The following is a 17,775-nucleotide window of genomic DNA, read 5'->3' as shown; positions in this document are numbered from 1 at the left end:
TGAAAAATACATATTTTGTAAACACATTTTGGACCTCACTGTTATGAGCATCACTCATTAATCATCAATAATCAACAAATTGTTTTTATCTAAAAGCAACAATGTATCATCACATAAAGAAGATGGCAATCCTTCAACGAAATTCACATTTCTAATTTTCAATCTGTTTTGAAATGAGCTTATCGGCATTTTCAATCAACATTTTCACAAAATATGTTTTACCGCTGTTTGAAGGACCTAACACTATTAGACTAAAAGGATGTTGTAGTCTAAAATCAAAACCATCAGTCTCCCTAACAGCCATGGTATGGTAAAGTTCTCAGATCAGGAAAAACTCTGCGTATCGTGTACACGACTTGAAGTCTTGCGGCTAATGTTTTATTATAAGTTTGAAAGCCTTTTTATTTCTCAGATACTACTGTCTCCTATTGTTAGGATAGTAGATAGGGTGACATCTATGTCAGCTTAAATCACATCCTAATGTCCGACGCTCTGTGATGCAGTATAAAACCGGAAAATGGTATGTATGTAATGCACTGTTAGTCATGGAAAATAACACTATTTCAATGTCGTTTACGACAAGTCACAAGCTGTTTCTTTTAAGATGTCTATGAAGATTCTCAGTCATCCAGGTCATAGTTATCCAACGAAGGTTAAAATCAAGGGCAACTGGACTTGGTTGAAGATACTGGAAGACGTTTCGTCCCTCATCCAAAGGACTTCTTCAGTTCTAACAGACTGGCAGGGAAACTCATCTATTTAACCTCAGTGGGGTCGTGATCCCGGGTCATCGATACCGCTGGTTCGTTAGTGTTCCTTGTTGCTGTGACGACAGTCGTTACAGTCGTTAAGACTACCTGTGGCCAAGACTGAACGACCATCATTGGTATCTTCACCTGAGGTCAATGTTTCTTTTAAGTCATCGCCATCGTTGTGAGTGGATTGTTTTGCTCAACCTAAATACATGTTTAAACACAGGTGGAATGCATTTGGTTTACTCTCTTTTCAACCTTGTCATCCCGTCTCGCGTATGTGTGTCCCCCTTTGGCCAGTGACGTCACTACTCAGGAGGAATGCCCCGTTTTTGCAGATGAGTTATAAAGGGAGGGGAGCCACGGCGCCCCTTTTCCTATGGTGCAAGAGCGCATGCATTTGAAATATTTGTTACTGAGAGTTTTAAAACAAGAACGATAAATAAACACTCGTGCACGCATTTGTAAACATCTTGTGAGAACCATCTGTTTTGTGTTCTCACGCCAAGTTAAATCTCGTTTTGTAGCTCCTCAGTCAGAGTTTCACTCCTTTTCTCCCCGCGCTGAGTACGTATTAATATTAATTCCACTAACCATTTATAGAAAAAAAACACGCATGCATTTGAAACTATTGTTACTGAGAGTTTAAATCAAGAACGAAAGATAACCACACACTATCAGAGTAGAACAGGTCCTAAAACAGAATTCAGAACTGGAGCCCAGACTCAGTGACCCCATCTCCTTGTAGGAAGGAGATATGGTCTTTGGGGTTAGTAAACCCTCCCCTCACAGCTGTGTCTCCATGCCCCCAGCCCCTCCCCTGCCCAGCTCATGCCCACCCTCCCCATGACTCTGTGAGCGGCTGTCTAGGACAGATTACACTGGCAGGCGCCCAGGCCGATGCCAGGCCCTTGTCAACAGAGCAGCCTTTGTGCTGAGATGACAAACCACAAAGTCAAGCCAACATCTGCAGGATAAAGGGCTGGAGGGGTGGGAAGGTCAGCTGAGGGGAGGAAAGGCCAGAGTGGAACAGAAGGACAGGAGACAAGAAAGAAGAAAGACTCCAACAGCTCAATGCACTGCAAACATTATATTAAAGAGTTTGTTTTGGATAAAATTCTTTTTTACTGTATGTACTGTACCATATTGTACATGTAAGATATTTTGTTAGAATAAGCGGCACAAAGTGACTTTAACCTTTGGCAGCTCCTAGTTGTACTGACAATTTACTGTTAGAGGCTTTAGGGATTTATTCCTTATACAATCTAGAGACATTAGCAAATGTTTGTCTTACCCATCTGTTATTAAATAGGTAACGAACTACTGAAGGATTCACCCAATCTTCACTGTGTCCCAGTGCTCTAGTGCATTAGATGTTTGGGAACATTTTACATACTTACTGACTGGAAGCATCACCAATACATCATCAGTAAACTTCTTGATTTCTGCGTACACAACTACCCCAGATCTACAAGACCCTGGAAAGCCCCAGTCTTACTGTGTGCCAACTGGTTTGTGCTAATTTCATTTCAACGTTTTTGGGAGAATGCAACAACGATGCATTTTATCACTATTAAAATATGCTTGGCATGATTTAAGTGAAATATCCCATGTATTTATACTACTCTATAATTTACCAGTTATTCATTTTACTCACTGTGGCTGCCAGCTCTGACTGTGAGACTCACACAACTGACACTGGCAGACAGTTTGTGACTTAAGTGGTAACATTAGTGGAAGAGTTTTGTAATACAAAAATTTTAAAATGATGTGTCACAACAACAGCATGTTTGATGAATTGACCTCTGTCATTGATTAATTGATTTCTTTTTCCATCTTAAAATGTAAAAGTTAAGTATGGATATATGAAGGTAAGAGGATTATGTTTATGTATAAGCCATTCAACTTCCAACAATAAGACGGTGGCTGTAAAATGTTCATCACATATCTTTCTAGATAAACCATAAGCGTAACCCTTAACTTCTTCTAACTGCTCAACGTCAGCAAAACCAAGCAGCTGATCATCAAAAGGAGACAAAGACACACACTCCTGTCTACATCAGTGGTGCTGGGGTGGAGCAGGTGCACCGTTTCAGGTTCTGGGTATCAGCATCACAGAAAACTTGACATGGTCATCTCACATCTTGACGCTGGTGAAGAAAGCTCAGAAACAGCTGTATTTCTTGAGGAAGCTTAAGAAGGTAACATTCCCATGCCAATTTCTTGTCAGCTTTTACAGAGGAGCAATAGAAAGCATCCTGACTGGAAACACAAACTGGCATGGGATGTGATTTCTTAGGTGTTACTAGGTGGCAGTGATTAAGAGAATGAAAGTTTCATAGTTGAAAACAACTTGAGACCAACCAAATAATGCGAGGCACAATACCTAATATAAGCATACTGTTCTATTATTTTATTATTTCCTGTTCTTTGTACTCAAAGTACATTTGGGACAAACATCCTACCTACTATGTACCACACTGTGATTTCACCACTACGCTTCCATTTGTTGAAAAACAATTGACCAATCAATACTCTCGGTAGGACTAAGAATGTAGACATCATCTTCCTACATAGCAGCTAGCTACCAAGCTACACCCACAAAAAATGGCAAGTGGTTGAGATCCACGCACTGTTAAATTTGCTTCTTTCTGGAAAAAGATTATTTCTCCTAGCACCCATACAAAATATCCCCCTCTGACAATAACATATCAGCTAACATGAACTCAGCGTCAGGGTGAATGACTGAAGATTAATGAAATGGTAATTCAGTGTGATTGTCAGGCTATGCTAGAGTGTTTGATGGTATAACTGGGTCGTTGATACTTTGTTCCAGGTAGTTCATTGTTCTGGTTTCTATGGTGTACCTCTACAGTTGCTATATTACTGTGGGGTTGCTAGTGTGTTTGGGTGTTTCCTATGGTGATTCTGGGTGGTTGCTTGGTGCGCTTAATGGTTTCTGTGCTATGTATTTGTGCAGTCACACAGGAGGTAGTATTATTGCTAATAGTAGCAGTACTGTAAGTCAGGCAGTATTATCAGTAGTGCTCATGCTAGTATTGTAGAAGCAGCTATTGTGTGTTTACTACTTAGTGTCTATGGGTTGTGACAACTTCCCCCAGTCTGCCTGCCTGTGTGTCTTCTCTGTTTTGCAGATGCTAGGTGTGGCTTGTAGGTGGAGCTGGGAGGGTTCAATGCATGTACCTGCCCCTCTGGGTTGGGCTTCCTAGAGGGCATAAAAGGGCTGCCTTTCTGGGAGTCAGTCTCTCTGCTAGCCTGTTGCTTCCACCCCAGCCTTTGTTCCTTTGTTCCTGTAGGTCTTATTAGAGGTCATATTATGCTCGTTTTCAGGGTCATAATTATATTTAGGGGTTGTACCAGTGCAGGTTTACATGGTTTCATTTTTTTAAAACACCATATTTGTGTCTTCGCTCCAAACGGACATTTTTAACATCTCATTGGAGACACATCATGTGCCAGCCTGTTTCAAATCTTTCCCATCATTCTTGTCCCCAAAAAAACAAGAACCACAAGACTTAACCACTATAGACCCTGACGTCTGTGGTAGTCATTTGTGTTGTCCCACCTCAAATCCATCACAGATCTACTCCTGGATCCCCTGCAGTTCACCTACAGAGCAAAGAGGTCTGTAGACAATGCAGTAAACATGGCCCTTCACTTTATCCCCCAGCATGTTCTTTCCCCTCTGCTTTTCTTCCTGTACACCAACAGCTGCACCTCCAGTCACCAGTCAGTCAAGCTCCTGAAGTTCACGGATAACACCACCCTCATTCGGCTCATCTCTGGTGGGGATGAATCCGACCTACAGGAGGGAGACTGACCATCTGGTGAACCGGTACAGTCAGAACAAGGAACTTTTAAGACAGTGAAGATGGTAGTGGACTCCAGAAAGAGCCCAGCCCCACCCACCCCCATCACCCTGTGACTCCACAGTCGACACTGTGGAGTCCTTCCACTTCCTTGGCACCATCATCTCCCAGGACCTCAAGTGGGAGCTCCCTCACCAAGAAGGCCCAGCAGAGGATGTACTTCCTGCGGCAGCTGAAGATGTTCAGCCTGCCAAAGACAATGATGGTGCACTTCTACACAGCCATCATTGAGTCCATCCTCACCTCCTCCATCACCATCTGGTACGCTGCTGCCACTGCCAGGGACAAGGGCAGGCTGCAGCGCATCATTCGCTCTGCAGAGAAGGTGACTGGCTGCAATCTACCATCCCTCCAGGACCTTTAAGCTTCCAGAACTGTGAGGCAAGCAGGAAAGATTGTGGCCGACCCCTCCCAACCCGGACACAAACGTCTATTCTGATTCTGATTCATGTACATGTGACAAATTAATGAGAAGTGTGATGAATCTAGCCACAGCGATTTAAAGTGGTTGTGTGTAAAACTGCAGTCTCAGACAAAGAGAACAATCACAAGTAGGCATCATATTCTGTGATGTTTGTGCCAGTTTACTCGGGTATATCAAGTTGATATTTACTTACATTCCAGATTGGTCAGTAATGAATGTACAGTGTATTTAAATTTTCACATGCATGACAAATCTGCACAGAGAGAGACTTGACACCAAAAAATTATCACAGCTGACAGCTTGAGAATATCTCCCATGACACCACAGCCGTCCTGTGCATATGCACACTAACACAGTTCATACATTATGGACACAGCCCATCCTCATCAGCTGTTTTTCCTGTGCCAACACCAATCTAGCTAGTGCGTGACTGCAGCAGTGGGATATTGTGTTACTATGTGAGCGCTGTGCGAAAATGACCATGGGCTGGCAGGACTTAGCCCTAGCTTTGCGGGGTTAGGGGTATCTAGAGTATCTATGGCAAGCGTCTTCCCCGAACCTAAGCCCCTCTTCCAGGGTACACGGCTGCCACACCTGTCCCCTCTGACATGTGCAATATCACTTTTCCTGGCACACAAACAGACTCATAAGAGAGTGGGATGGTGTATGCATTTAAATCACGCTGGATAACATTGTCTTGTCTGTTTGTTCTTTTTGTTTTTTTGTGTGTGAAAGACTACATATTATGACTGTCATCAGTGAATCAAACAGTGGAGATTTTGTTGTGGTGGCAGCCCGGCTGACGGTGAGTGTCCTGTTTATTTCTCGTTTTTGCTTTTGTTCTGTTTTCCCCTGGTGTTTTCCTGTACCCTGCCTGCCTCCCTGTGTCTCCTCCCCTGCATGTGCTCTCCCTCTCTCTCCCTCTGCTCCTGAGCCCAGCCAACGACCCGCACCTGCACCTCGTCAGCTACCTCCTCTGTCTGCCGCACCTGCCAGCAATCTGCCTCATCTCTGACAGTACTTCTACCCCGGTTCTCCAGTCAACCCCTGCTTGATCGTCGTTGCTCCTAACCCGGTGCCACAAGTTCACTCAAGCTGCTGAAATCCCCGGCAGAAATCTCTAGCTCTAGGTTTTTCCCCCATGTCTAACCCTGTCTGTCTGTTTCCCTTCCCAGGTTCACTCACCCTTGCCCACCGGTCCTCTCCTCTTGGGCTACCTCCATGTCGGTCCCCCAGCTCCCCTCGCTCCTCGCCAGTCCACCTGCCACCACACCGTTCCCTTCCCCGGTTCCCTGCCTCCCACGGCTCCCTCACCTCTCCTCCTCTGCCTCGCCAGCCCCTCGGTCCTCCGTGCCCTCCTGCCCTGGCGTCCGCCTCACCTCCATCTCCTCTTCCCCAGACCCTCTGTTTCCCCTAAATAAACCACATTTCAACTGATTGTTGCTTTTGGGTCCATTCTGTCCTGTTCCCTAACAGATTTGTTCACATTAGGTTATAGTTAACATTAGGTAAGACTAAGCATCAACACTCTCTGTCTGTGGAGAAGAACATCATTATTGTAGTTTCAGGGCTCCCTCTTTTGTACAAACTTTTCCTCCAAGATTGTAGATACAAATAATACATAATTTGGATAAAGTTGCTTACACATTCACAAACAACGCTACACTTGTGGGCATTAACATGGTAACAGTTGCAACCCAGAAGTAGAGAAGTGTTGCATGATTTGTTCACTTCCAGTGCGTACTATCCATCATCACTTTTATTGTTTCAAAAAAGCAAGGTTTATTAGCTTTTGCAAGAGAATTACAATGTTTTGCTGATTTGGTGAAGGGTTTTCTTATTTGTGTGTAGAGTTTTGCAAAAAATAGCCAATAGTTACAAAAAATGTGCTTAAGCCATCAGAAAAAACTGTAAGTTAGCTGAAGTTTAGCTAAGGCAATATCTCATGGCCATACAACCTAATGTACTGATGGAGACACTACAGGTGAACACAGCAACATTCGTGTCTAATAACATCATCACAATTTCCACATTGATATGCAAATTAGGCATTAACTAATTAAAATGTGCTAATTTGCACACAAGTCACTGCAGGTGAATGGGATAAACAAAATAACTAAACACAAAACTTTCCCAGTTAATGACACATCAAGAGCTTTTTCCTCTGAAATGTGCTGTGTAAATATGCAGATTAGCTTGTTTTGGTTAATACAGCCTAAATCTACAGATGCAAACAGACAGAGGGTATTAGGCTTAAAACCAACACCATCTAAATGTGTGTTCTTGAAGTTTTATTTCCATTAGAGTAAAAGAAGACATGGAAACAAAATAGACCAAAGTCTCAAAAACATTTATTTTAATTATGCCTGCAGCCCAATGCCACAGTTTAGTGTGTAGATTTATGTGAAGTGTTATGTATTCCAATAACACCAATAGAATTGAAACAATTTATTGCCTTGTGAACAACTTATTAATGAAACTATGTCATAAATATATACTGTACTTGAAACTAGTAGCATAGACACACATTGTGGCATAGTTTCCTTTGCTGTTGCCTGCTCCTGTGATAAACCTAGTGAATACTAAAGAAGACCGTGGTCTCTGTGTGAACTGATTATTTTGTAGAAAACTAATGTTGTTGAGTTAATAAATTTGTCTTGTTTAAAAAAATGCCTTTTTTTTCACTTGAGCCCTTCCCACCAAAATGTCTGTGCACGTCCCTGTACCCAAATACTACCAATTAACCAGGCTGACTCCTGATTCCTGCGTTGCTGCATTTGAGACTGCTGCTCAAATTCCTATATATTTTGCAATGTCTGATTAAATCAACTTAAAAACAGCTTAATGACAAAACCTGAATTGTGTCATCTCCAGACTTCGACCTTCACTCTCAGACTCTGTGGCAGAGTCACTCATCCATACCTTCATCACCTCCCGCTTGGACTACTGAAATGGTGTCCTGTATGGGGTATCCAGCAAGGCCCTGGACAGGCTACAATATGTCCAGAACTTAGCTGCCAGGGTTCTCACTCACACTAGGTTGTGGCAGCACATCACCCCAATCCTCACTCAGCTTCACTGTCTCCTGGTCAAATTCTAAATCACCTACAAAATCCTCCTCACCTATAAATCTCTTCATGCCACTGCCCCTCAGGACCTACTGGACCTTCTCCACCCTTACATCCCCCCACGAAACCTCCTAAAAAACACCTCTTTACAAAGGCATTCAACACTGAATGACCTTGGGTCCCGTGAAAGGTTGTTGTTGTTGTTGTCCTGGCCTTTGTGTGTGGAGTTTGCATGTTCTCCCCGTGTCTGCGTGGGTTCTCTCAGGGTGCTCCGGCTTCCTCCCTCCAAAGACATGCACGTTAGGTTAATTGGTGTCTCCAAAATTGTCCTTAGGTGTGGATGTGAGAGTGACTGGTTGTTTGTCTATGTGTGGCGACCTGTCCAGGGTGTACACCGCCTTTCGCCCGATGTCAGCTTGGTTTGGCTCCAGCCCCCAGCGACCCTGTACGCAGGATAAGCGGTTGATGATGGATTATTATTATTATTGCTAAACTGACACAATTTGACAGTTGGTTGAAGTCGTTCTCTAAACTTTGGCTACACACAACCCCTGACCCTGGCCAAGCACTCTTTTCCAAAAGCTTTTTCCTGTCCACACCAAAACCTGAAGCAGAGTTTTCAGATCTAACCAGTCAGAATCTGTTTTGTAAAAGCATAATTTCTGATAGTGAAAAATGCAGTCTTCTGTTCAGAGCCAACATAAAGGTCTAAAGGCACAAGCATGGTCCATGCAAATACGTGACTGCAGACACTTTATTCTATGCAAGATTGATTTCACATGACGTTGCACTGAAACTTTTGTTTGGGTTCACTTCCACCTCAAAACAACTATGGTTGACCAGTTCAACAAAACTCTAGCTGAGCAGGTTCTGATGTATTGGCATATGTATTTTTGTTTTATTTTTAATTGGGATGTAGACAAGTTTTTACATAAAAAAATATTATAACTTCCTCTGTTGAAAATAACCACAAAACAATAGGCCAATAGGCCGGGGCAATGCTCGCTGTGTAGCCCTCTCTCTTGACCATGCAGGATGTAGGCACGTATAGCCATCGACCCTCCATCTGAGGCAAAGCTGTCAACCAGTGTATTTCCCAAGTGTGTGTAGAGCTCTGTCATGGTGTCAACAGTGTGGCTCCAAAAATTGTAGCACAGGCTTTTACACTGAAGATTCAGAATCTTGAGGCCATGATCCCAAACGTGTTTTCAGACAGCTAATTATCGATTTGCTTGTCCTGGGTGATGTTTAAACCTGATGAAGAGAGGGCATATGTATGTATTAAGATCGAAAAAGAAACACTATTGGAGGTTTATACAATTAAGTGAAATTACTAGTAAGTTGAAGAGACAGTGGCTATATTGCAATGATTACTACTACTGCTGTAAACAGCCCATAGCAACAGGTCTAACCACCTATGTGAAAGAGGTCTCATCAGGTTTTCCTTCAGATGGAAGTCTTCATCGCCGTGAAAGACTATTCAAACTAAATTCATATCCTCCATCTTTTTTTGCCTCATGCCAAAACTAAAAAACAACAACAAAAGGCTGGTGCAACTGCCTGGCTATGTACTTATTGAGGTTGAAGAGCTTGCCTCCTCCTTTTGCCCCAGAGGGCTGAAGGAGGAGGCAACTTCACTGTCCGTGAAGGCCCTGTACAGTTTTCCTTACATTAATATTATCTATGAAAGAAGTTGAAATGCAAACACAGATAAATGTAAAAACACATGCACTAAGTAAAATATTTAACACTGTGTTTGATTCCCACCATGTCGGATCATGTATCATTAGGCCGGGGCTGGAAATATCATTTCCATGGTGGAAAGAAAAAAGAAGACTTCCTTCCATGCTTTGTCTCTGCTTCCAAAAGCAGGGCTATTAAATTATAGAACACACTCCCCGCCAACCACTCTGTGGCAGAGTGCATTGTGGGAAGTAAAAACATCCAGATAGAGAGCTCTAGACAAGGATCTGGGTAGAAGAATTACCTAATCAATACACCAATACAGTATACTTAAATCTGCAGGGGTACTTGTAGCCCAGAGGGTAATTCTATAGTAGGCCATGGGGCGGAAAGAATGTGGAGTATCTCTAAGAAACTAGAAATTATAATTTGATTAAAAAATAAACATCCACATATTGAGTCAGCTGACACCTTAATGCTGTGTGTTGTTTTCAGAGCGAGCAAATGTGCAGAAAAATGAGTACACCCCTCAAAATTTTATAAATATTTGTTCATATCTTTTTATGTGATAACACAGAAAAAATGGCTCTTAGATAAAATGTAGTCAGTGTACAGCTTGTATAACAGTGTAAATTTGCTGTCCCCTCAAAATAACACATCACACAGCCATTAATGTCTAAACCGCTGGCAACAAAAGTGAGGACACCCCTAAGTGAAAATGTCCACATTGGGCCCAAAGTGTCAATATTTTGTGTGGCAACCATTATTCTCCAGCACTGCCTTAACCCTCTTGGGCATGGAGTTCACCAGAGCTTCACAGGTTGCCACTGGAGTGCTCTTCCACTCCTCCATGACGACATCACGGAGCTGGTGGATGTTAGAGACCTTGCGCTCCTCCACCTTCCGTTTGAGGACGCCCCACAGATGCTTAATAGGGTTTAGGTCTGGAGAAATGCTTGGCCAGTCCATCACTTTTACCCTCAGCTTCTTTAGCAAGGCAGTGGTTGTCTTGGAGGTGTGTTCGGGGTCGTTATCATGTTGGAATACTGCCCTGCGGCCCAGTCTCCGAAGGGAGTGGATCATGCTCTGTTTCAGCATGACACTCCCACCACCATGCTTGACTGTAGGCAAGACACACTTGTCTTTGTACTCCTCAACTGGTTGCTGCCACACACGCTTTACACCAGCGGAACCAACTAAGTTTATCTTGGTCTCATTAGACCACAGGACATGGTTCCAGTAATCCATGTCCTTAGTCTGCTTTGCAGGCATTCTTGTGCATTACCTTAAGAAAGGGCTTCCTTCTGGGACAACTGCCATGCAGACCAGTTTGATGCAGTGTGCAACGTATGGTCTGAGCACTGACAGGCTGACCCCCGACCCCTTCAACCTCTGCAGCAATGCTGGCAGCACTCATACGTATATTTGCCAAAGACGTCCTCTAAATATGACGTTTAGCACGTGCAATCAACTTATTTGCTCGACCAAGGTGAGGCCTCTTCTGTGGAGTGGGAATCCTAGCGGTTTAGACATTAATGGCTGTGTGATTGTGTTATTTTGTTTGTACAGTTCAAAATTGGTGCCAGCTGTTGTTTCAGACAAGCCAGACTTAACTCTGTAACTGGTTCTGAAGCAAGTCCGACAGGTATCTAACGATATCGAAAGGAAAAGTAGGAGAATGTGTCATTTTACCGACAAAGTTAAAGACTTCAAACATACAGTATCTTTATGATGTTATACAACAAACTACATAAGATTCATTCAGTAAACTTTTAGACAACAAGTTTGTGTGATTTATCAAAAAGAAACGATGCACAGATCACTTGCATATCACTATGTGTTTTTATTTTCTTACTCTGTATCAAATACATGACTTGACTTTATGATGTACAATAAATAGCATACAGTATTCTAATTACTTAAGCTTGTTAAGTCATGAAACAGCAGCGCTTAGAAACAAAACAAGGATGAAGAAATTCTCAAGCAACTAGCAGACAAACTGTACAGGCTCATTCACAAATCACACATCAACTTGAGTCCAAACAACCCATAACTGTTTCACTCTGAGGAGGAAAATGGAGATGATATAACCACAACAAAACAAGTGTCTTTTATTTGACAAAGAAGATTGTCAGAAAGAAAACCCTTGAGGGAAGCTGCAAAATTACAGATATGTTCAAAACGATGCTAGCAGGGCAGCCCTCAGCATGTTATCATATCACAACTACTGTTTTTTAATTCAACTGTACGTTTTTACAAAAACTAATAAATCATGCATTGTAGGAAAGCAGGATACATGTATGCATGGAAATCATCTGGAAAATAAAGAGCTATATACTATTTTCTGTCAGGTGACAGTACACATGGGATGTTGTGAATGTGTGCGATAGGCCTGGCCTGACTTTTGATATACAGCCTGAATTATAATCCCAGGCTTTCCAATGATAAATGGTTGGAATGTCCAGCTTCTGCCACTAATAGTACAAATATACAGTTATAAACAGTAGTTATTTGTGTTAAATAATCCAGTTTAAAATCAGTTCACATGAACACACTTTGAACATGATGGTTGTTACAGGTGTACTTCAGTTCATCTCATCTGTGGGGGTACGTCTGAAAACAAAGGCTGGGAATCACTAATTCAGATGACAGAGTCTGTATATTATCCGGACTCGCAGGTAATGTAGTTCCCTACACTTCTTTTGCTTCAGCTTAGTCCCCATATGTATACTTAGTCTGCTTTTTATATTCTGGACAGAGGGAAAGGAAAGACAGAGAATGAATTGTTGTTGGACGGATCGGCCTGTTATTCCAGCTCGCTCTGTTGAAATGTCCCCCTCCCAGGTTCAGCTGGAGACATGCATATATCTACAGTATGTGATTACACTGTCTTTTCTACCTTTAACTGAGTGTGCACTGACTTCATTTTTTTTGGAAGAGAGACACTGCTCTCAGGGGTACCGAGGAATGCTGGAAGAAAAGATGGATATTATGCTTGAAGGAAACAGTACCTGGGTCTCACGCTCCAGCCCTCCAGGGCCATTTTTATTGGGTTGCCAATCAAAAGGGACCCCATGCTTGGCCTGAAAAGCAAAGAGGTGTGAGAAAATAGGTGTAAGAATGTGGAGGGAGGGAGAATCTTTAAGAGAGAAGATGTATTTTTTGAAGAGATGCATAAAGGATCACAGTGCATTTAAATCGTCAAAGCTAGCGTTGCATACATTTTTTTATATATATATATATATATGCATATCTGTCAGTAACGATTTGACCTAAAATCAAAGTCACGATTAATTGAAGATTTTACCTCAATTATGATCAATGACCAATTATTTCGTTTGGGGTTTTTTTTGCCCTCCTAGTTCACTGAGAAGGTTTGTACTTTTAATATGCTCAACTATGAAAGGTGGGATATTTTTTTTGATTCATAAATGTTAAAAATCAATCATCTAAATGTACTGATTATGTAATGTTGTCAAAAAGCAAAAAGCTGAACTCTGAAGTGCAGCGCTAGACAGTCTGTGGCGTGCACATAACAGAGTTTCCCTATATCTGGCGCATCGCTGCAGCTGAATAAATGACCGCCGCTACTAAAATTTCACACTATCATTAATATCAATGTGCAGCCAATGATTTTCACTCAAACTGTGCGGCAAGGCAACAGTCAACGCTTGACTGGCTTCCTCTCCTCATTCATCAAATGAAATCTACCTGAAGGGTGCCATTATAAAAGCAGCGAGATTAGGTCTTTTAAAGGAAGTGCAATGTGTGTGTGTAGCAAGTGTGTGGATGAGCAGCCTGTTCTCATGCTCAGGCGTCACATATACACGCTTTGGAAAAGCCGTGTCTATTGTACGCCCCCAGGTATGTGTGTATGAGACGCATCCAGGCCGCGTGTGTATGTGACACCCCGGGGTGACGAGCTAACTAGCTAGCTAGCTAGCGATGTTTTTGTTTAAGGAGTTGACAGCCCCCCCCCGAGGCAACTTCCCTAACCTCAACCATGGCATTAGTTAGTGCCTAAACCTAAGTCAGTAAATATATGCATGTCGACCGGCTGATCCTACAGCTGTGTGCTAGCAGGTAGGATTAGCCTCCTTTGTGTTGCAACGCTATTCCAAACTGCAGCGTATCATATATACGCAAAATCGCCATTTTGACACGGCATAGACACGGCGTTTCCAAAGCGTGTATATGTGACGCCTGAGATGCGATCAGGTTGGGATGAGCGAATGTGACAGAGTGGCAGAAAGTGATAGTGAAAGCAAGTAAGTTGTCAGTAAATGTACAGTGTAGGTCCCAGTAGCTAGGTGTCCATCTGTCATGCTCTTGGGTTTTTGTGTGGTAGTTTTGTCCATTCCTGTTTTACTCTTTGCCTCTGTGTTCTTGTTTAGGTTTGGTTAGTTGATCATTGGTTCCTGGTTCTCTGTTGTATTTGGTTTCACTTGTCCTTGTGTATTGTCGCTAGCTTTACTTTCTGTTTTGTTTTGTAGTGATCAGTTTCATGTGTTTTTGTCTAGCTTTGTTTCCTGTCTGCTTGATTACTTATGTGTCTCATCTGTGTTAATTGCCCTGCCTGCTTGTGTGTGTATATATTACCCTCATTTATGTTCAGTCCTCGTGGTGTCATCGTCTTATGTTGAGTGTTCTGCCTCGTTCTCTGTTTCCCTGTTTTCTGGATTATTCCCTATGTTTTGGATTGTTTCTGCCCATTGGATTTACCTTTATTGGACTGATTATTTTTTTGTGTCATCTGCCTTGTTTGGACTTCAGCTACAGTGTAAGCCTGTGATTTTCTTTTGAAATAAAAAAAAAATTAAAATACCACCAACTGAACCCGCTTTGTTCTGGTGTCTGCAATTTGGGTCCAAATTTCTGAATTCCTGTCTCAGCACTGACCTTTTCTGATAGTATGACACCACCAAAGATGGATCTAGCAGACACTGTAGCCCATGAACTGGACCTCTTACTTTTTGATTTTAGTTTGGTTAAAAGATGAGCTGACTGTGTTAAATCATGTGGCCCTATTGAAGGCGCACCGGGAGGTAGCCTCCAAGCCCTGACTACAGGGTCAATTACCTGAGTGGGTGGACAGATTTTTAAACACTTCTAACCATTTACCTGTTACCGTCCAACCTGCTGCCTTGAAAAAGGATCACGGGTGGAAAAATCCAGAAAAAAAGACTAGTTCTGTGTCTTTTCGGCAACTTTATAAAACATAACATACTGCTGATGGAGAATCTCAGGGGAGCAGACAGGGAGACAGAAACAGAGGCCCTATCCCAATATCCACAATACGCCCTTAAGGTCTTCCTTGAAGTGGACACTTGTTGAAAGTGCACTTAGTAAGAGAGAGTAAGTGCGCAAGGGCCCGAAGCTGTGAAGAGTAGAACTGGGATAGTTTTGCACACGTCACTATCTGCGTCACTTCTGTTGTGATCAGGAGAGCAAACATGGCACAGGCCGTAGTTGCGGTATTCGCTGTACTCTATTGATCACAACTCACCACCAGTTTCTTACCAGAAGAATTACGAACCGCAGGATAAGATCCAAACATGTATGCTGATGCCCGACCAACAGGTAAATTAACTGTATTTTACATTTCCATGTACCGTTCATTCAGCTAATGTGTGTGCTGCAAATAATAGCTGTGACATGACACGATCCTTTAAATGAAAATAGGAATATCTTTTTTTACTCAGCTACCAACCTTTCTGTTAATGTTATAGTAGTAAATAAAGGCCAGCTTTGCGACCCCCCCCCCCACCCCCCCCGCCGGCGCGCGCTCTCGTGAATGCAAAACAGGCCCTTAGGAACCCTATGAAATTCATGACATTACAGTTGCCTATATGCAACTAAATTAATTAAAGTATAATGTATTATAATCCTTATGCATATCACAAACGTTTAAGAACCCTATGAAGTTCATGATATTATAGTTATCTGTATACAAATGAACCCTATGAAATTCACGATATTATCTATATACAAATAAATTAATTAAAGTATAGCGTATTATAATCCTTACGCCTTATAGACTTGAAAGCACATAGTGCAGAGAATCTTGCTTTCTTGGTGGTGAGTTGTTATTTGTGTGAGAATTGAAGTGTTTTCTGGGGTTTATCTTTTGACATCGCCCACCTTGGGGCCACAGTGGTATCTAGTTCAACAAAACACCTTAAGCATTATTAGTTGCTCAAAGTTTCAGAGAGTTTAATGTGAATAGCACTGTTTTCTGGAGTTTTTCATTTAACATTACCTGCCATAAAGGGCTATAGTACAGCACCAACAAGCCTGAGCTGACACAACATCTCAACCCCCATATGAGTTCACGAGAGTTTGTCCACAGCACGTATTCTCTAGCAATGTAATGATTGCACTTTTACAGACCAGCTGAACAATCAGCCGTAAGTTTGTCCGGTCACCATCCCCATCAAATTAAACAGTCCCTTCACTCATGGTTTAATAGTAAACTGTCATAGGAATGACAACTACCGATAAAAAACATTATATTCTAACCAGAAACATTTAAGAAAACATAAATTACAAAGCATCTTTTTGTATTTCATACAAATAGGAGGTTTTTCAATAAATTTTAACAAAACTCCACCGCAATGCATCACGGGAAAGCTGATAGGCTGTACTAGATTGCGGGTGTGTGAGCCTCTGTCTCTTACATGCAGTAACATCTAGTTGCGAGATTGTGATGTAGAGGAGGGAGGGTGTACTGAGATTCAGTGTGGATTTACACTCAACTAAAGGATTATTAGGAACACCTGTTCAATTTCTCATTAATGCAATTATCTAATAAACCAATCACATGGCAGTTGCTTCAATGCATTTAGGGATGTGGTCCTGGTCAAGACAATCTCCTGAACTCCAAACTGAATGTCAGAATGGGAAAGAAAGGTGATTTAAGCAATTTTGAGCGTGGCATGGTTGTTGGTGCCAGACGGGCCGGTCTGAGTATTTCACAATCTGCTCAGTTACTGGGATTTTCACGCACAACCATTTCTAGAGTTTACAAAGAATGGTGTGAAAAGGGAAAAACATCCAGTATGCGGCAGTCCTGTGGGCGAAAATGCCTTGTTGATGCTAGAGGTCAGAGGAGAATGGGCCGACTGATTCAAGCTGATAGAAGAGCAACTTTGACTGAAATTCCACTCGTACCACTCGTTACAACCGAGGTATGCAGCAAAGCATTTGTGAAGCCACAACACGCACAACCTTGAGGCGGATGGGCTACAACAGCAGAAGACCCCACCGGGTACCACTCATCTCCACTACAAATAGGAAAAAGAGGCTACAATTTGCAAGAGCTCACCAAAATTGGACAGTTGAAGACTGGAAAATTGTTGCCTGGTCTGATGAGTCTCGATTTCTGTTGAGACATTCAGATGGTAGAGTCAGAATTTGGCGTAAACAGAATGAGAACATGGATCCATCATGCCTTGTTACCACTGTGCAGGCTGGTGGTGGTGGTGTAATGGTGTGGGGGATGTTTTCTTGGCACACTTTAGACCCCTTAGTGCCAATTGGGCATCGTTTAAATGCCACGGCCTACCTGAGCATTGTTTCTGACAATGTCCATCCCTTTATGACCACCATGTACCCATCCTCTGATGGCTACTTCCAGCATGGTAATGCACCATGTCACAAAGCTCGAATGATTTCAAATTGGTTTCTTGAACATGACAATGAGTTCACTGTACTAAAATGGCCCCCACAGTCACCAGATCTCAACCCAATAGAGCATCTTTGGGATGTGGTGGAACGGGAGCTTCGTGCCCTGGATGTGCATCCCACAAATCTCCATCAACTGCAAGATGCTATCCTATCAATATGGGCCAACATTTCTAAAGAATGCTTTCAGCACCTTGTTGAATCAATGCCACGTAGAATTAAGGCAGTTCTGAAGGCGAAAGGGGGTCAAACACAGTATTAGTATGGTGTTCCTA

The sequence above is a fragment of the Micropterus salmoides genome, unplaced genomic scaffold, assembly GCF_014851395.1.
Source record: "Micropterus salmoides isolate LMB-PRFRI ecotype aquatic unplaced genomic scaffold, ASM1485139v1 Ms_hic_scaffold_16, whole genome shotgun sequence".
In the NCBI taxonomy this organism is placed as follows: Eukaryota; Metazoa; Chordata; class Actinopteri; order Centrarchiformes; family Centrarchidae; genus Micropterus; species Micropterus salmoides.
This window is presented reverse-complemented; position numbering follows the sequence as displayed.